Below are 22,194 nucleotides of genomic sequence, written 5' to 3' on the forward strand. Positions count from 1 at the left end.
ATATATATATATATATATATATATATATATATATATATATATATATATTTTCCTGACAGGGCATTGGAAGAAATTGAGTTCACATATCACGACGTGGTTCATGAAATTAATACTCTTATTGAAGAGATCAATGATTTTAGAAGAGAATTGAAAGACATTTTCAATGAGTGGCATGAAGTCTTATCACGTCCTCTCATCTCGAAGGAATTAAACCAATGGTGAGACACGTGTGTGTGCCTCTCTCTCTGTCTGTCTTTCTACCTACCTCTCTCTGCTCTTATTGAAGAGGCCAATGATTTATAATGACTGGTCTCTGATCTCGAATGAATTAAACCAATGGTGAGGCACGTGTGTGTGTGTCTATGTGTGTGTGTATGTGTGTGTGTGTGCGTGTGTGTGTGTGTGTGTTGCTTTCCCTGTCTGTCTCTTCATCTATACCCTTGACTTATTATTTTTTTTTTCAGCACTATCGCACAACATCAGCTGTTGAAGCAATCTTGTACAACACATGATTTTCTGGAGGTAAATATTTCTGAATTATTATTAATATCACTCATACAACACATGATTTTCTGGAGGTAAATATTTCTGAATTATTATTAATATCACTCTCTCTTTAGAATGTCGCCTTATGTTGGTTGCATCATTAGTTTGGACGTGGTTTTGTCAGTACACTGGAATTCATTTTATTGACCTTGAAAGGATGACAGGCTCCTGGTGTGTTAATTCAGTGGTCAACGAGGCTTATTCATATTACCATGTAATTATCTTTATAGAACCTAATTATTATCCACTTTTTGTTTCAAAACAGAATATGGTGTCTGAGTTTCGAAATCACAAGGCATCTGAAGAAGATTGCTGGGAAAGATTGTACATTCTCGCAAATGAATATTTAATATTTTCAATATTAATAAATTATATTTGTTTTGTTTACAATTACTTGATTCTGAATTACAAGAAAAGAATAAAAGAGATGTAAAGGGGGGGTTGGGGGGGGTAGGGGGTAGGTGCGCTCCCCCAATGACCCATCACCCCTCATCCCATCCCTCCCTCCCCATGTGTGTGTGTGGGGAAGGATGGGATGAGGGAGGTGGTGGGTCAAAGGTGGGGGCGCACAGGGGGATGAGGGGGGTGGGGCTTGTGTGGGCGGGGCTTGTGTGGGCGGGGCTTCGGTGGGGGCTTGTGTGGGTGGGGTGTGTGTGGGAGGGGCTTGTGTGGGCGGGGTGTGTGTGTGTGGGTGGGGCTTGTGTGGGTGGGGCTTGTGTGGGCGGGGGTTTATGTGGGTGGAGCTTGTGTGGGAGGGGTTTATGTGTGTGGAGTTTTTGTGTGGAGCTTGTGTAGGCAGGGCTAATGTGGGAAGGGTTTATGTCGGCAGGGTTTATATGGGCACGGGTTTATGTGGGTGGAGCTTGTGTGGGAGGGGTGAATGTGGATGAGACTTATGTGGATAAATGGATGGGTGGAGAGATGGGGGGATGGGTGGATGAGTGGAGCTTGTGTGGATGGGTGGATAATTTTGTAATTAAATAAACATGTTGTGTGTGTGGGGAACTAATTAACTAATCACTAATTATGTGAATATGATGAATATGGGTGGAGCTTGTGTGGGGTTTGTGTGTGTGGAGCTTGTGTGGAGTTTTTGTGTGGAGGTTGTGTGGAGCTTGTGTGGGGTTTGTGTGGGGTTTGTGTGGGCAGGGCTTCGGTGGGAGGGGCGTGTGTGGGCGGAGTCAAAAAGGGGCGGAGTCAAAAATTTCAATTTATTGGAGCTTGTGGGGGGGTGTGTGGTGGGGTTTGTGTGGGGTTTGTGTGGGCGGGGCTTGTGTGGGCGGGGGCTTGTGTGGGTGGAGCCAAAAAGGGGCGGAGTCAAAAAATTTCAATTTATCTTTGTATTTTGTAATTCCTGTGAATAAAATGAACCTAAAATCTCTTCCCCTTCCAAATCATATATCTTACAAGTCCAAGGAACCGTATCTATTACATCAACAATTTTAAAAAGCTCGTTGGTCCATCTTTTCGTATAACCTTTTTCAAAATGAGATTTCCACCGATATATTCTTACGATATCACCAACTTTGAACTTAGGTTTTCTGACATTAATCTCTTTTTCATATTTTAATTTTGTAAATGTTTCTGATGGTTTCATATTTGTTGCCGTGTGAATCGTGTCATTATACTTATCCACAATATCCTGAATAAAAGATGACCATTGTTGTGAACCGAGTTGTGTGAATTTTTTATATAGTCTCTCTTTTAAGGTACGATTAAAACGTTCAACAACAACTGCCTTCCCTTCATTAAAGGTACTGTATAATGTAATACTGTTATTTTTTAGAAAATTCATAAATGTCTTGTTATAAAACTCTCTACCCTCATCAGTCCACAATTTTTTAGGTTTTCTCTTACTTTTATTAAATATCTGTTGAAAAGCTAACATAAGAGTATTACCTGTTTTGTTTTTTAAAGGGACAACCCACACATATCTACTCCTCAAATCAATAACGGTTAAAGCATACTTGTACCCCTTATCATTATTGAGTTCAATCAAATCAGCAGACCAGATATAATCAACTTCCTTGGAATAAACTTTCCTTCTCTGAAACTTTGTGAATATTGGTTTATGTAATTCATCAGCTAATTGCTCTTCAGTCTTAATGGCATCATTAGAGCCTATAAGTTTTTTGAATTTCCAAGTCCAAGTTTCAATTTAGCACTGATCATCTTCTTCACAATGAACCGATCAACTTTTTCTCTCAAGGTTGGATTTTGTATCAGAGACAAATTATACAACATTTCTCTATCGGCTTCATGCTTTTCTTGCAACGTTGTGGTATTCCCATAATCAATATCGTGTCTCATGCACACTTCATCAACTCTATTGATAGGCTTACTCCAGGATTTAGGATTGTCTGCCTCATCTAATCTTTTATCCAAGTTTGTGCCTGGGCCACAGAAAGAATACCCTGGAAGATGTAATTCCCCTGGTATTCCAGTAGTTGTAAATTTACTTCCTGATAAAAACTTTTGGATATCTCCTAGTTTGTGTTGGGAGATAAATTGATTTTTTTTTGAACCACACACCGAACATATACCTTTTTGTATAACCCTGTTATTTTTACTTTTAATATATGAAATATTTTTAGTATTAGTTTTCTTTTTACATTTGAGACAATAACTCATTTATTTATGAGAAAAATTCCTGCAGAGTGCAAAAACCTTTTTAGTTTCCAACATGCACATTTGAATCTTAATTTTTAAAACATAAAGAATCCTTAGAAATGCCTTCACTCTCTCCTCCATTTATTTAAGAAAAAAAAATGAAAAACTTGAATTAAAATCCATATCTTGTCGATGCTAATAGTCTTGTCGAAAGTATTGCAAATAGACTTGTCAATTCTTTCTTTTCCTCCTCGGTGGGTTGAGTTATTTTCTGTAATACCCTTAATCTTTTTTTAATCTCACTGGTTTCCATATTTTGATATTTATTTTGTCTCGCTCTTTCCTCCCTCTCCTCCTTCTCTCTCTTCTCTTTTTCCTCCTTCTCTTTCTTCTCCCTCTCCTCCCTCTCCTTCTCTTTCTTCTCCCTCTCCTCCCTCTCTCTCTTCTCTCTCTCCTCCCTCTCTCTCTTCTCTCTTTCCTCCCTCTCTCTCTTCTCCCTCTCCTCCTTCTCTCTCTTCTCTTTTTCCTCCTTCTCTTTCTTCTCCCTCTTCTCCTTTTCCTCCTCTTCCCTCTCTTCTTCAACTCCTTCCTCATCCCTTACTATCCTTGAATCGCTTACACCCCATAGAATATTATACATATATTCATCAGGATTTCTTGTTATTCCTGTATCCAAAATAATTTTTTTACAACAGGAAACCAATAAAATTTCTTTTGAATTTCTAAAAGAGCCTTACCTTTTCTTAACTTTATAATTTTTTCATTATTTAACATTCTAATTAAATCTAAAGTTGTCGGTTTATCAACATCAGCATAATGCCAATCTTTTATTGAAAATACCTCATTCTTATGTTGTAGAACATATTTATTAAAATACCGAATACCCTTTTCTTGAAGGTATGCTTGGACACAGAAATGATAATTTTCTTGAAGCCTTCTTGCTGTCATTTATGTATTAGAAATATATGTTAGAACAATATTATGGCACGAAACACCTCCCCATCTTCCCATAGTTAAATCATTTTGTATTTCCTTACTTATTATATATAATCCTGTTTTTTCTGTTTTCATGAGATAAACAAGGGCAAAACCATTATTATATTTACCCTTATTAAATTCTTTTATTTGTTGTTTACTAATCGTAGCCCCACAAAACTCATTCTCGATACCAAGTGGATAATATTCTTCCTTACGAGACTGATTTAATTGTTCCAGGTCTTCGAGGTTAATTTTAAATGACCAATTATACCCTAAATCATTCATATCATACCCCCATTGTTCTATTCTCATACAAACGATACGCCCTTCTTTATAAAAATTTATTTTAATTCGAACTGTGAATTCTGTATGACCTGGAGATAATATCAACACTTCTGTATCTTTGGAATACACGGCTGTTTTATTTAAGGATATATATTGTGATAAATCGCTTAATCTCACCAAGTCATTCGCGTCAGTCGGGCTTGGATAATTTTTTAATTTATAAGCATTTTTCATGTTAATATTTTTGGTTATATTATATTTATGTCGTTCAGCCTGTGCCTTTGTGTAATAATTTGATAAATCAATATCCAGTTCTTGAGATACACCAAAGATAGAACCATCTTTACCAACATAAGTCATTTATATTAGATTAAAAATAATATCATACAATTTTTTATTTTTGTTGAGTTGAAATAACACATATAGGCATAATTGGCCACAACACTTGGAATTTAATTCTTGGACTTGAAATGTTTGATAAACACCATTCTGTAAGAATTTTATGACTTCAACAGGTGGTGGAAGACCAAAACTATCAAAATAATATTTGTCTTGACTATTAAAAATACAAACCCAATGAGAACCGTTCCCATTATTATCTTCTAAGTTCATAATAATATTCTTTGTATGTTTCGGCACATTTGTTAATTCATCTCTCATACAAATAACCACATTATGAATTTTTAATTTCTTACAATATTTGACAAGTTGTAAATTTGATGTTGTATTCTTTCCAAATTCTTTCAACCACTCATCAATGCTCATTTATTTATTAGAAAGATATAATCCATTACCTCTTTTCGTTAATTTTACACCTGCTTGTGCTATAGAAGAAAGCATATCTCCAACTAGCAATCTCGCTTTATCAGGCAGACCTTCAAGTTTTTCAGCAAAATCGACAATTACACCACTTCCACTAATTTGTTTCTCCAACTCTTTGTTATGTCTTTCCAATTCTTTTTGAGCCTGGAGTTGAGCCTTCCTTTCGTTGGCAGTTTTCACCGCTGTTGAAATACCACCCGTCAATGCTCCAACCGCACTTAAACCAGCAAATAAAGGAATTAGAAATGGGAGAAATCCTCCACTCGTCTCTCTTATTGAATATTTTTTCAACATTGGTTTTGTCATTTTAATTTTAAGTGAGCCAGTGTCATTCAAGATTTTAACCTGTTCTCTTGTGAGAAAAACATCAATTCTTACTGCTCCTTTTCTCTGAATTGTATTAACGTTAATCGTACAAGGCTTTTGATTTTGAACACAAGATGATAGTTTATGAAGATTGATTTGATTAACATATACCCCAGTTGGTACTTTGCCACTCATTTATTTAACAAAAAATTATGTGAGACTAATCATCACACCATTATCTGTATTAATCTGCAATTCTGTTTCTTCCAAAAGCAAACAATATGTATCAACTTCTTCACTCTCTCCTCTTTCAATGTATAGGGAAGTATCCACTCGATTAGACTTTATAGTTTCCTTTTGAGCGCTCAGGTCAAACGCATAGATTGTATACAAACTTTTAAATGCTGTCATATCCAAAATAGGTTCTTTATTTCCATTACTTTCACACACCTTTTGGTAAGACTTGTATGCTTCAGCAAAATCATTTTTTTCCCAATTAATTTCCAATCTATCTCGTGGGTAAAATGTTCCATCTAGAGAAACGCGAAGTTGTTTCACCTTAGCATTATCACTCAATGCATTATTCTTATCAGTCGCAGTATCACCATCTGGCTTTTTAAAAATGATCCACAGATATCGTGGCTTTCCTTCCAGAACACCCAAATTCCACGTGTAAGTAGTTTGATTGAGTTTAACGTGTTGACATCTTCTTTTGAGGTATGATACACTGAGTGGTTTCTTTGAGTTAAGTCTTCGATTCAACATCTCTTCTGTTTTAAGATTAGGAGTATATTCACTGACATACCAACTCATTTCCTCAATTACAAATTTATTCTGATCACCAAAAGCACTACCAACACCAAAAAGCAATCGATTTTCATTATCATTCCTTTGTAGTTGAAATCTAATTTTAAGGCCATACAGAACTTTATCATGATCACAAAATCCAAATATACCTTTAAGAGGAACTGCCACAGTAAAACTATTTTCTGCTTTTGTATCATCATTATACATTCCTTTCCTTTGAGTATACCCAGGGTCTGTGTTTGTTCCCGTTGACATATCAGGAATAAAACCTTCGACAGACCCCTTTCCCATTCTATCACTGAATGTATAGAGTGTAAATTTTATCATTTCAGATACAGCAGAGACATAATCAACCGCTTCAACTTCTTGTGTTCCAATATACAAACGCACACTATCAAACATTTTCCAGAAGAAATCATTTACAAGTGTAGCGTTTGTGTTATTCCCAGCCTTAGTGAATTTAAATTTACACAACAAGAAACTTTCGGAGAGATTCAAATAGGTTTGTTGATTATTTATTTCAAAACTTTTTGTACCATTCGTATTCCAGTCTGTTCCAGTTATTGCATTTACCTTGAAGTAATCTTCTTTTTTAGTGGAGTTTGAGATAATAATAGTATCATCCAAATCATAGATACTATCAATTGCTTCCATACTTGTATTTATTTAGGAAAAAAAAAGATGTTAAAACTTTTGAAACCCTGATCCAAGTATTTGAATTATTTTCTGTCGTTCTTGGGGGACAACTGAGTTTTGCCTTTCTTAATTTCTTTTATTTCTTGTAATTTATGAGATTCCTTCTGGGCATCTTTTATACTCTTTACAGCACCTGCAACATTTCCCACAGCAGAAGCAGTTGAACCAATTAGATCTTTATGTTTAAGAATAGTTGAACCAATACCCATGAGAGTATCAATTATCCCATCTCCTCTAAATTGATGCCCAACACCCCTTTGTCTCTTAGGTTTATAGTATCCTCTACCAAGATACATACCTTCACCCTTGTAGTATGGGGAAAGGAACATCCCATCCCCTGTAATTATTTTATATTTTCCCAACTCGTGTTTCCTCACAATAACCATCGTATTTATTTATTGGAAAACTTCACGTAGGTGAATTCTGATGGATATAACTTCTCCATTTAAAGAAATCACACGATTATCTTGGTCGGTTATCCTAAAATTTACTCTGTGTATGGTTTTTCCTGACACAGGTAGATAAACCAAATTTTTGGGTTCCATATTGAATTTATAACCAATTGGGGTTGAGTATGCGCTGAATGAAAATATTGTATTTGTTTTTTTCCCATCATTATAAGCACCATCAATCAAATCACAGTGAATTAACACCGAATTTATTCCTGAGGATATTTGAATGACATTATCACTGTAAAACGTCCCATTAGTTTCAATCTTTTTGAGGAGAAACCCAATAACTCTCTAAATGAATTATCAATTGTGAAATCAACCTTGTAGTTATTTTTAACTTTAATCGTTGATTTTGAAGTATGTTTTTGAATGTTTATAACAATATTTTTTGGTTCATCACCCTGTTCTTTCATAAGACGAGCAATTTCGGAAGATATTTGAGAAATCTCATATGCTCCGGGTGAGACTGTTATCGTTTTGTATCCACTTCCTGGATTATAACTAAACTTGTCATTTTTCTCGGTTATATTAAATAAGGTATTATAAGTTTCCATGGACAATAAAGATGCCTCATATTCTTTTGTTGTGTCAAGTTGTAGTGGGTATGGGAATGAAGATGTGTGGTCGCTTGTTGTGAAATTGAAACTAAGGATTGTGCTTCTCATCTTATTTAATATGAGATAAAATGTCTTTATATTGATATTTATTAATTATTTTCATGTTCATCAACTGGTCTAAAATGGCTGATGCTTCATTAAAACAATTGTTATTTCCAGCCTTCTTACTGCCTAACAACAATAACAGTCTATTAACTAATTGCGATGGGTCATTTGGAAGAAAACTAACACCTGAACCAAGGATACTTAAAGCCTGAATAATGTGTTTCTCCTTCTCATTCTTCCTACTTTTACCAGAAAGAATAACCTTATAATTTAGAGTGTTCAGCAGATCAATATATACTCTATCATCATTATTTTCCATATCCAATGGTTTATCAATATACTTTGATTCATCCCTCACAGTTGAACCTTGTCTTCCATCTTTTGTGAGAAGAAACATTAATCTTGGAGTTAGTTTAACAGTGGGTTGAGCAGAACCCAAGAACCTTAATTCATCATTAAATATCAATACCTTTTCTTGAACAAGATGAAATATTGCTGATTGTTCTGTTGGAATGAGTCCTGCTTTGGTTTTTGAATCCGCTGAATATTCATTGTTTTGAAGAGCATTCACAATATAATCAGGGGGTCGATTAATCTCTTCCAGTTGTTGAAATAAACCTTCATCATCATATTCTAATTCTCCTAAATGCTCTAATTCTTCCTCCGTCATTTGACTGAAATCTTTTAACATTTGAAGTTTTTTAGGAGTATATTCTACCGTGGGAACTGTGGAAACATCTTTCATTTTTCCTTGGGAAGTTTTTAAAAGTGGTTTAAAAAATTTCTCTTGTTTTCTTTCAAATGCTTCTTCGCCCGTTAGTTTCTGTCTGCGTTTCTTCTTTATGTCTTCCTGCTGTTTTACAACTTTTGAAACCAACTCTTGATGTTCCCTAAATCTTCTTGCTCTTTCTTTTCGCATCCATTTATTTATTGAAAAATATCATTTAATATCTCATCTTGTTTCACAACAATATATTTATATTTTTCAGTCGTGTGTTTCATGTAATCCCCAAATTCCTTTTTACTACATAATGTAGAACAATTGTCTCTCCAAAAATTGTTTATATCTATTGAATTTAACTTGAATAAAATAAAAGTATTAGCATTGTTTCTGATGGAACGACGAGGAAGCTGAAAGTACGATTGACTAAGATAAATACAATTACAAGAAGAATGTCTCCCTCTTGTGTAGTAGCTGTCCATTACCGTTTGGTTTCTCTCATTAACACAATCATCAAAGATAACGAGGTTCTTTTTGGATTTATCCAAATCTTGGGGAGACGGTATATCATCCGTATTATCACTCAGAATACAAGTTATCGGTTTTGATTTCTTTTTACATCTCTGTGTATCACAAAATAGTTGTATTATATCTTCAATGTTAAAATCATTTAGGTTTTTTTGAAGTTTAAATAAACCGATTATATCTTCTTTTTGAAGACCAGCATTAAAACCTTGTGAGAGTAGTTGATACTCTGGTTGAAAACTCGACTTTGTGAAAATTATTAAATTATCATAATCTAAAAAGTTGGGAGTGAGGAGCATCTTTAAAAGTAAGCAGGTTTTTCCACATCCACTTGAACCAACTATGAGGCATCTTAATGAATTTGGGAGATTTTTATGGTTGTCAAATTTTATCTTATTTTCCCAAATAGGTAAAAAATCATTCATTTATATATTTGGAAAACAGGTTATTTAATTTATTCTTGGCTTTTTTCGAAATTCTATATTTTATCCTAAGTTCAGGTTTAATTTCAAGATAATCCATTATTTTATTTATGCAATATCTTGTGTTGATATTTCCCTGAAAATCACATCCATGAATAAGATATAACAACAATCCTTTGAACATTTCTCTAATACGTTCAGTTTCTTCCCTTGTAAGGAAAGGTGTGTTCTCACCCTCGTTCTTTACATTCATTTCTCGAATCAATCTTGTAAAGTAATTCATTTTTGGTGTAAATCTAAAAGAATTATTTTCCTTTTTATATTTTTGATTATCATTAATTAGAAGATAATCACAGAATATACATTGTTTATAGGCTTTTGACTCTGTGTTTAATCCCCGTCTTTCACACGCAGGACAATTCTCAAATTTGTCATATGGAGAATCATGGAATTCAAGAGGCTCAAAATCGAGTAAACTATTCATATTTATAAAGTAAAACTTTACTTAAACTGAAATTCATCTTCGATATCATCTTCGATACTTTCAGAATCATCTATACTTTCATAACTATCATTTGAACACAAACTCTCGGTGTCATAACTATCGTTTGAATGCAAACTCTCGGTATCATAATCACTCTCATAATCTTCAAAATCTTCAGTTGAATATTGGCTCATTTAATTAGTAGAAAAAACATTACCATCGATATCGATATACATTTTTTCATTAACAGATTCAACTGCTACATTTTTTATATTAAAGGTAATTTTAAAATGATCCTTAACTACAATTGAACGAAATGTCATTTCACCTGATATATTAACATCCTTTATTTCATCAGGATTTATATCTTTAGGGTTGTTGAAAAAATACAAATTTCTCCTTGCATATTACAGATGGTCTTATCTTTTCTTTCTAAAGCTTCATCCATAAGGTTTTTATTTTTTGATACCTTTTCTTGTTTCATTGCTTTTTCTAGTTTTGAATATATTGCCAGAAGGAGAGGAGAAACTTTTGTTAGAGATACCTTAATTGATGTTCTTCCAGGTATACTAAAAGCCCTTCCACTGAAGTAAATTGAAGAACTCATCATATCCACCATAATTGTTTTTATCCAATAGTTGTTATATTTATCTTTGTTCAATTTTACATCCTTGACATATTTCTCAGCATCTTTAACAAATGAAGAGATTGATTGAAACTTGTCTTTTGTGTCTTGAAACATTGTATTTATTAAGTGAAAAAGTTGGAGGATAAAATGGTTTTAAGCACAGATTCACCTGTAAAATAAACGATATTTTCATCAAGAAAATTTTAGTTTAAGCACAGATTCACCTGTAAAATAAACGAAATTTTCATCAAGAAAATTTTAGTTTAAGCACAGATTCACCTGTAAAATAAACGAAATTTTCACCAAGAAAATTTTAGTTTAAGCACAGATTCACCTGTAAAATAAACGAAATTTTCATCAAGAAAATTTTAGTTTAAGCACAGATTCACCTGTAAAATAAACGAAATTTTCATCAAGAAATTTTTAGTTTAAGCAAAGTTTTATTATATAAATATGGTGAATACAACATACTGCGATGTTTGTAATCACGAATATAAACATTATAGAAAACACCTCCGAACCAACAAACACACATTTAATCTATTTCACAAAATATCCCCTCTTGAGTTGGAAAGAAAACATTGTGATACCTGCTCAAAGGATGTTTTGAAGAGTAGTTATAATAGGCATCTTCAATCACAAAAACACAAGAAAAATGAGTTTAAAGTAAAGGGAGACTATTATATTGAAAACACTGATGGGGCATTTAAAGGGCATATAAAAATAAGGATTTTTCAATTTGGAGAACCCGGTCCATCATCAATAATTGAATCAATTGAAATAGTGAAACCTGATGTTGAAAAATTTATTAAAAAAACATTAAAAGAAATGAAAACTTAAAGTTTTATATGGGAGTGAAAATGAATATGAAAAGACAAGATGAAGAACAAACTCCTTATATGAGGACAGATCTTCATTTTATAACATCATTTCAAGATTTTTTGAATAGTGGGGTTTATGAAGAACTATCAAGACAAGAGGAGGATGTTGATAATACAGTGGTAGGAAGTGGATTCAATATTAAAAAATCATCTTTTTAGATGTACACATTCTAAAATCAAACCCTCTTAAAGCTTCTTCTTATATTGAATTACCAAAAGAAATAAAACGAAAGAAGGCAGTTGTTAATATTAAGAATAATGATAATAAATGTTTTCTCTGGTCTGTTCTTGCTCACTTACATCCACCAAAATGTAATTCAGAAAGAGTAAAACAATATATGAAATATGAGAATACCTTGGACATTAAAGATTTTAATTTCCCAATGCCACTAACAGATATTCCTAAATTTGAGAAAAAGAATAATCTTTCTATTAATGTATATGGATTAACGGATACAAACAAAGTTCAAATATTAAAAATTTCAAACAACTTTAAAAATGAAGAAACACACATTGATCTTTTATATTTTAGTGTTGGAAATAATTCACATTACACATACATCAATAATTTATCAAGATTAATCTCTTCTCAGGTATTCAGAACAGCAAACAAAATATATCCTTGTAAGCGATGTCTTAATTCATTTCATACAAAAGAACGATTAGAACAACATTCAAAATATTGTAGTAATCATAAATCAGCTGTAATTACAATGCCTAAACCTGGTGAAAAGATTTCTTTTGAAGATTATAATAAATCTATCATGCACCCATTTGTGATATACGCTGATTTTGAATGTATCCTTAAAAAGATAAATACTGCTTCTCCTAATCCAAAAGAACCATATACAAATAAATATCAAAAACATATTCCTTGTGGTTTCTGTTATTATATCAAATCATCTGTTGGAGAAAAGTATAATAAACTTGAACAGTATAGTGGAAAAAATGCTTCACAAGAGTTTGTAAAACGATTAGAAAAGGATTGTATAAGACTAAGTAAATTAATGAAAGAAACAAATGAACCGATGAAATTAACCATAGAAGAAAAATTAGAATTTAGAAAGAACAATATCTGTCATATTTGTGAGGAGGAAATTGAGGAGTCTAAAGTTAGGGATCATTGCCATCTTACTGGTAAATATAGAGGCCCCGCTCATTCCTGTTGTAATCTTAATTATAAATTACCTTCTTTTATTCCAGTCTTTCTTCACAACAGCGCCAACTATGATACACATCTATTTATAAATGAACTTTCAAAAACACCAGGGAATGTTTCTGCCATAACAAACACAAGTCAAAAGTATATTTCATTTACAAAAATGATATTCACAAAACCTATAACTCGTATTCGGTTTCTTGATTCTTACAAGTTTATGGGAACACCACTAGCCAACCTCGCATCAAATCTAAGCTCCACGGGCTCTTTTCCAAATCTTAATTCATTCTTTCCAAAAGAGGAAATTCTAACTAAAGAGGAAATTCAGATTAAAGAGAGAATTCAAAGTAAAGAGGAAATTCTAATTAATGAGGAAATGAATGAAGAAATTCTTACTGAAGATGAAATTCTAATTATACAGAAAATTCGAACAAAGAATGAAATTCTAACTAAAGAGGAAATTCTGATTATAGATGAAATTCTGATTAAAGAGGGAATTCTAACTAGAGAGGAAATTGAAACAAGGAATGAAATTCAAAGTAAAGAGAAAATTCTTACAAGTAAGGGAATTTATCCTTATGGTTATATGGATTCATTTATGAGATTTAAAGAAACACAACTTCCTTCAAAAGAAAGTTTCTATAATAACCTTTATGAAGAAGAGATAAGTGATAAGGAATATAAACACGCACAAGAAATTTGGAAAATATTTAAGATAAAGAACCTTGGAGAATATCATGATTTGTATCTAAAAACAGATGTTTTATTGTTAGCTGATGTGTTTGAAGCTTTTAGATCACTCTGTCATAATAAAAATTGTTATGGATTAGATCCTGCCCACTATTTCACAGCTCCTGGTTTAGCTTGGAGTGCAATGTTGAAAATGACAAAACAAGATATAGATTTAGTCAGTGATGTAGATATGCTTTTGATGATTGAGAAGTCTAAGAGAGGTGGAATATCACAAGTATGTTCAAAAAGATATGCTAAAGCAAATAATAAATATCTTCCAAATTATGAGAGTGAAAAAGATAGTAATTATTTGATGTACTTTGATGCTAATAATTTGTATGGATGGGCAATGTCTCAATCTCTGCCTTATGGTAAATTAGAGTGGGTGGAAGAAAAGGATTATGAAAAGGCTTTGATGAATATTGTTATTTCTTCTCAAGAGAAATTGAATGACAAAGAAGAAGGTTATTATTTTGAAGTTGATTTGAAGTACCCGAGTGATCTTCATAATAAGCATAAAGACCTTCCTTTTGCATGTGAGAAAGAAACCCCAAAGAAAGAATGGTTCAGTGATTATCATAAAAGTTTTAATATTAAAGGCAAATCAACAGAAAAGTTATTAACAACATTCTATGATAAAGAGGGATATGTTTTGCATCAAAGGAACTTGAGACAATATTTATCTGCTGGGTTGAGAGTCGCTAAAATTCATAGAGTTTTAAAATTTAAACAAAGTCCTTGGATGAAAAAGTATATTAAATTCAATACAGATATGAGAACAAATACAAAAGTAAAATTTGAAGGGGAATTCTATAAATTGATGAATAATGCTGTCTTTGGAAAGACAATGGAGAATGTTAGAAACAGGCAAAACATTAGATTTGCAACATCTTGGAAAGAAGCTTCGAGATTGATAAATAAACCAAGTTTTGAGAGAGAAGAGGTTTTTTCAGAGAACTTTTCTGCTATTCATATGAAAAAGGAAAGTATTGTCATGGATAAACCAATTTATATTGGAACAGCAGTTCTTGATTTATCAAAGATATTGATGTATGATTATTTGTATAATGATTTAAAGAAAGAGTATGGTGAAAATGCTTCATTGTTGTATATGGACACCGATAGTTTTATTCTAGATATAAAAACTGACGATGTTTATAAGGATATGAAGAAAAACATTGGAGTATATGATACAAGTAATTTTAGTAAGAAGAGTGAGTTATTTTCAAAAAAGAATGAAAAGGTTATTGGTAAGTTTAAGGATGAGTTGGGTGGAAAAGTAATGAGTGAGTTTATTGGATTGAGAGCAAAGGCATATGCTTATAAGTATGGTGATCAGATTGATAAAAGGTTAAAGGGAATAAAGAAATATGTAATAAAGAAATCAATAACTTTTAGAAATTATTATAATTGTTTGATGAATAAGAAAGAAGAATATAGGAAAATGAATACAATAAGAAGTTATAAACATAAGATATATAGTGAAGAAGTAAATAAAAAGGCATTAGGAGCCTTTGATGATAAGAGATTTATTTTAGATAATGGAATAGATTGTGTTCCATATGGATATTGTATGATAGAGTGTATAAAATAGATTGTGTTCCATATGGGTATTGTATGATAGAGTGAATAGAATAGATTGTGTTCCATATGGACACAAGTTTTAACGATGGGAAGATGGGTTAGGGTTTTTAAGGGCTTCCGCCGCGTTTTTCACAATATATAAATGGTCGAACCAAGTATTAGTCAAACTAAAGAGTGGAGAAAATCTCAGTCTTGGTATATAAATGGAAAACATAATGAATGTGAAAAATATCAAATAAGTCTTATTGAAAAAATATCTAAAACAAAGGTAAATAAAACAAATATGCGAATCAATTTAAAAACCAATAAGTTAGAGGATGTAAAGAAAATAATAAATATGTTTGAATGGACTGAAAAATTTGATGGTTATCAATTGAACAATGGAAAAATAATTTACTACAATATCAAAATGATATGCAACTCAGGAGGTGGTCAGATGAGATCATTAAGAGAAGTTTATCATTTCGTAATGGCACAAAAGGGGTATCTTAAAAAATATAAAGATTCAAATGTTTTGTTTTTCAATATTTTAGATGGGGATTATTGTGCAAAGAAAATTAAACTATTGAAGGAATTTGAGAATGAACAAATGTTTATAGGTTCAATGAGTGAGCTAAACAATATGCATTGGTTATTTGATAAAGAGTGCCCCGAGGCTTAGACGTTTCAGATATTTCTTTAGAATCACCTTTAACAAATCTTTATCTTGTTGTATGGGCTATTTGAATAGAGAGCCCCTAGCTTAAAAGGGGAAATAAAAAATGACCGTTTTTACAGCCATTTTTCCCTGCTGTGCAGGGGTTTGGCTTTTTCTTGAGGCAATGTTTTATGGCCGGATGCCCTTCCTGACACCAACCCTGGTCGCCTCTTACGACACACAGGGATATGGTACACCTATTCTAACCGGGGCATACACCGGGACCAGTACACTGGCACTCATTTTGCCGACCTCGGAAGGATGGCAGGCTGAGTCAACCCCCTGGTGTTAATTCAGCAGCCAACGGGATTTGAACTCAGGACCCTGGGATCCCAAGCCGCCACCCTAACCACTAAGCCAACACCAGGCTCCAGGTTAAAAGGGGAGACAAATAAATATACCTTGGGCTAAAAAGGGGATTTATTTTTTCAGGGGAAAAAAAAGAAAAATTTCATGGCTGAAAATCCCCCATTCATTTACATGGGGAAAAGTGAGCCAGAACCAGTATTCTTTCCCTACTCACGAGGATCAGTTTATAGTTGGCCTGCCTGTAAATCAAACCAACACTACACAGTTCAAAAGTGTGGATGCTACTTCCAAGCTATCCTGCCAACCCCTATTTGGCTATTTTCTGATGAAAATTTTTTCAAAAAATTGAAATAAAAAAAAACCCAACAAGGGAAGACAACTGACAGATTTGAGTTTACTGCTTTAGAATTCCCATCTGAACTGATGGTTCATGATGCAGAGAACACAGCTTCAAATGACATGTACTCTATTGTCTACGAAAGTCCTTACAATTCATTTAAAATCACATTGATGTCTCATGTTTTTGGCCTGCATGTAAATTTATTCAACCAACATGAAAAAATAATTAAATAATCTTGATGGTAGTCATTTGTAGTTGTCTTCAATTTCAGTTGAATCTCAGGATCAGTTGCTCAGGAATGTTGTTCATGGAAATAAATTGAGAAGTCCAAAAAATATATTTAAAAATAATTCACAAATATTAACATTAAGCAACAAACATTACATGGGCTGGCAGGATAGCCTCGAGGTATGCACACTCGGCTACGAGTTGTCTAACCTGGGTATGAATCTCGGCCTAATTATAAACAGTCTATAATTATAAGGCCCAAGGTTTTCGCAGACAGGGAAATAAATCAGTGTGTGCCATCCCTCGGATGGACATTAAACTGGATGTCCCATCTGCCAGGATTAGTTGGTGGATGTTAAATATCCCAGTGTCATTTGCAAAGAGGAGCCGCACCATCGCTGGCTCTCTGGTCAAACTTCAAATTCCTTTGCAGACTACCTGTGTCGAAGTGGTCACATGTCCGGAATTGTAACCCCCGCCAAGAAACTGCTTGAGTAGAACGGATGCTCTGAAAAGAGCATGGTGTATGGAACATCACATTAATACACTGCAGTAATGGTTGGTACAAAACAATCAACAAACAAAACATGCAGACTTTTCAGAACTGATCAAAAAATAAATAAACCAATGTCACCCGGAGGGTGACCCGTATCTTGCCAAAAGGTGACCACGTGTGACTTCTTTAAGGTCACACTGAGGTGAACAGAGCTGCTATCTACCAGGAGCGACTCCTTGAGGAATATCTGCCTACGATAGATTCCGATGAGAATCGTTCTAAAGAGTAACCATTAAAAAAAGGTGACCACGTGTGACTTCTTTAAGGTCACACTGAGGTGAACAGAGCTGCTATCCACCAGGAGCGACTCCTTGAGGAATATCTGCCTTCGAGAGATTCCGATGAGAATCGTTCTACAGAGTAACCATGAAAAATATGCGTTTGCCTCATAACGTCACCAAATGACGTCATAATGTCTCAAGCTTGACATATCTAGAAAGCACTCATCGAGGTGTTCAATTTGAGATACTACACGATATGGTTCCTAAAACTTGAAAATTTGACCTTGGGGTCAAATATGTTTGACCTTAGGCGCTAACCATGAAGGTCAAGGCCAATCGTCACCAAAAATTAATCAGCTGAGCGCCAGACCATGAACTATATTCCCCTGAAGTTTGAAGACGATCCGATCAAAATTACTCAAAAAATAAGGGTTTCGTCGACTCCCCTGATTTGTGACAAAGTGACCTTGACCTTTGACCTTGACCTTCAAAATTTTATGCGCTGAAAGCGACCTCTATAGGCCTCTAATATGCGAAGTTACAAAAATTTCCAATGATAACTGTGCTCTGCAGAATTTTTTATACGTGATTACAGACAAAAAAAAAAACTAAAAAAAAAAAACATACAAGCTGACTAACATATCTTGCAAAAACTTTGTTTTGGCAAGATAACAAGCTCATCACTCTTCTTGATACACCACCCAGACAAAAAGGGGAGCTGGAAGGAAAGAAGGAAAGAAAGAAGGGGAGGTGGGAGTTTGCAATGAAGCAGAAACAAGAAAAATAAGTGAGTGCGAAATGTATTTGAGAGGGTTGAAGGGAAGTGACAAACATATGAGGCGGCAGGAAAATAGGAAGCAGAAAGTGGAATAAAAAAATGAATTCAAACACACCTGTAGCAATTCGACCTTTCATTGTCAGCCATCGATCCAACTGTATCTCCATAGCAACCAAGCAAGCCATATATACTTCCTGCAAGAAAATTTCAGAACACGTACAAGATTGTGATGCAAGACCGTGGTGAAATGGAAAAGGCAATCAAATAGGGAGAAGTGTGGATACAGGTTACAATACGCAATCAAATAGGGAGAAGTATATGTCAAAGTACAGGTGCAATATTTGCAGACCACCACCGATGCACTTCAACTTGGCATTGCTGGAGTCCATATTTTATCATCTTTGATTGCTTTTGCTTAGCAGGGTTTTTAGGCTCAGTAAAATATTTTGTATCTTCCTCCCTGTTGAAGTTCACCCCAAATGAGAACTTGTACAAGTGGAGTGAGCTTTTGAATATAAAATATCAGCTCATGGAACAGGAATACGAAACCCTTGTGATGAGCTTTAAACAATCAACATAAAAGATTAAAAAAAAAAGATCAGGACAACAACAAATCTCTTCTGAAAAGAGAGAATTGCCCTGGGGAAATTTTTTTTTAATGCAAAACCTGCATGAGTTCTGAATCAGTGTCACAGCCACACGGCAAGAGTGACCCAACAAGCAGACACTGTATACATTTGGATGGATGGAGGTTGTGATGAATCGATGAAATATTTCTGTGTACAGTTTAACAACGTTGGATTTTTCGCAATGAATTGCTTTCACAAAGCACATGACCACAAACGAATTACAGTTGGAAGCTGTCCGTAGCTCAGTAACGATCCTGAAGAGAGAGCTCGGAACAAAACTCTGAAACACGACTTAGCTGATGAAGCATGATTCTTCACAAAAACGAAGGTGGATACTTCGAGTCCTGGGAGGACTCTGGTCATCCTTCTTAAACCCATATTATGGAGAAGAAAACAAACAATAAACCACACACACAAACACACACACACACACACACACACACACACACACACACACACACACACACACACACACACACACACACACACACACACACACACACACACACACACCTTTCCGCAAAAATCTAGGATAATTTTTTCTTGTGGCCCGGAACTAAAGGCCCAGTCACACCTTGACGTTTCAGCCAACGTATGCCGATTTTTGAATTTTTTTTCTAAAACGCTGGCACACGTTGAATACGTTATGGGTAAGTTTTGATAACATTGAGAGCACGCTGAAAAACACTGCAATACGTCATTGTACGCTGGCTTTAAACGTTGTACTTTTCGGTTGTCCTCAAATTTTTGCATGCTTGAAATTTCACGACGTATGCCGGCGTCTGACTCGCATGTTCTGCTACGCTGGCCACAAGTTGTATGCACGGTCTGCGATCGTTGACAGACGTCAACACATGCTACTTATAAGTTAATCATAAGTTGAGACACGCCGAGGTAATGTTTAGCGTACCCGAAACTTATTTCTAACCTATGATTAACGTGTTGTTGGCACGTTACGCGATCGTTGCCACACGTCGACAGACGTTACTTTTAAGTTACTCATAGGCTGAAAGACGTCGGTATAATGGATCGTCCTTGCGTCAGCATCCACGGCCACGACCAGGACAGTTATTTGCAGCATTCTTCAAGCTTTTCTTCGGCATGACGAGGATGTTCACACTTCGATGTCTAGCTTGGCTACGATTCCAATTGTTCATCGGCAGCGTCTATTTAAAATAGTCGAGTTTGAGCGTTTTAACACGTTCAGAAGAAACGCTTCAAATTTCCAAACCCCAGCGTCAAAAAACAAAGGCGAGTGACAGCAATTTAAATCGTTCATTGTAAGCAATGAAAATAGTTGAGTGGTACCGTTTAAAAGTCGTTGAGTGTAAAAAAAATCCAATTGTTGAGCGCAAGCGTCTACTTTCAATAGTGGAGTTTGAGCGATTTAGCACGTTCAATAGAAACGATTAAAATTTCCGAGCACCAGCGTCAAAAAACAAAGGCGAGTGACAGCAATTTAAATTGTTCATTGTGAACAATGAAAATAGCTGAGTGGTACCGTTTAAAAGTCGTTGAGTGTAAAAAAAAATCCAATTGTTGAGTGCAAGAGTCTACTTTCAACAGTGGAGATGCAGCCATTTAAATCGTTGAGTGGCAGCCTATGAATAGCAAACCCCACGTCACTGGCAAAGATAAACTGCCGCACGATATGGATAAGTTAGGCTATCGTTGGGCATAGTTTGTGAACGACAGCTACACGATAATTATTCGTTGGTATACCGTAACTATAAGTTATCGAAGCGCTCTATGCACATTATTAGTTCATTGTGCATTTGTCCAACCCGTTATGAATAGACCTATATCGTAAAAACAAGCCATAGCTCATTGTTGAAAAAGCCCCATAAAAAATTAGCCGCGAAGAACTTTGAACAATGGTGCAAAAGGCCCGGTCACACCTTGACGTTTTAGCCAGCGATGGCAACGTATTAAAATGTATGTAAAACGCTGGCTTACGTTGAACTTTTGATGTTTTTTTTTTAAGATTTGGACGTATTCATAGCGACTTGATCTTATGTGTAACGCATTGATAATGGACACAGAACGTTTCGTTGTGTTATAGATAACTTATACCAACGAATGCTGAACCTGTTGGCGGCCTACACAACCGATACCCAACGATAGTCTAACTTAGGCATAGCGCGTTGCACGCATCGCCGACGATGTCGTGACGTAGCCTATTAAAAGGCTGACGCACAACGATTCGAATCATAACTGCCGTAGAAATGGAAGTGTCAACATCGCGGTCACACCTTGGCGATCTTGCCAGCGTATGCCAACCTAAGAAAAATGTGTCTAAAACGTTGGGGCACGTCAAATACGGTATGAGTAAGTTTGGTATACGTGAGTAGAACGCTAAAGTACGCTATCATACGTCGTAGTAAGTAGAGTACGTCAAGAAATTTTAAACATGTTCAAAATTTTACGACGTACTCGGCGTATGACACACGTTCCGCATGCGATGGGGATAAGTTTTACACACGATATGCGGACGCTTACACACGTCCACAAACGCTACTTATAAGCTACTCATAAGTCGAAACACGTCGCGGTAATGTCTTTTTTACGCGAAACTTATTTCTAACTTATGTTTGACGTACTTTGAACCAATTCTTTACGTAGTCCCAACACACATCGACGTATGTAGACGTATTCCAATGACGTCTTCCGGTCGACAAAAAAAAAAAAATTAACGTGTTTCTAGCTTACAACTGCCATATAAAGACGTGTTCCCAGCGGCTTTGGGAATTGGTACATAAAAATGCTGCTCATAAAAGGGGAACCCAATAGTGTTTTCGAGTCCTTTTTGAGTCGATGTCCATGTCAGCAGTAACAGTATCAGTATCAATATTAGTATTAGTATTAGTATTAGTTTGTTCATGTTGGCAGTAGTAGGTGAGGGTGAGGGGGAGGGTGTGGGTTATGATGGATCGTCCTTGCGTTTAACGATTTAACGATTTAAATGTTAAACTCAACGATTTAAATGGCTGCATCTCCACTATTGAAAGTAGACGCTTGCGCTCAACAATTGGATTTTTTTTACACCCAACGACTTTTAAACGGTACCACTCAGCTCGTTTCATTGTTTACAATGAACGATTTAAATTGCTGTCACTCGCCTTTGTTTTTTGACGCT

General features: G+C 34.8%; 1 protein-coding gene across 1 annotated transcript in view; it reads right to left on the bottom strand.

Moving 5' to 3' along the window:
* Positions 1-18,458: 18,458 nt before the first annotated feature.
* Positions 18,459-22,194, bottom strand: part of LOC147033053 (uncharacterized) — a 28,574-nt gene continuing 24,838 nt past the window's right edge. The window contains exon 6 of the mRNA XM_085851105.1: positions 18,459-18,623. The gene's annotated coding sequence lies outside the window, so the exon portion shown is untranslated. The remainder of the gene's footprint in view (positions 18,624-22,194) is intronic.

This window comes from Eptatretus burgeri, chromosome 2 (assembly GCF_056783735.1).
Source record: "Eptatretus burgeri isolate ZD-2024b chromosome 2, Ebu_testis_v1, whole genome shotgun sequence".
Lineage (NCBI taxonomy): Eukaryota > Metazoa > Chordata > Myxini > Myxiniformes > Myxinidae > Eptatretus > Eptatretus burgeri.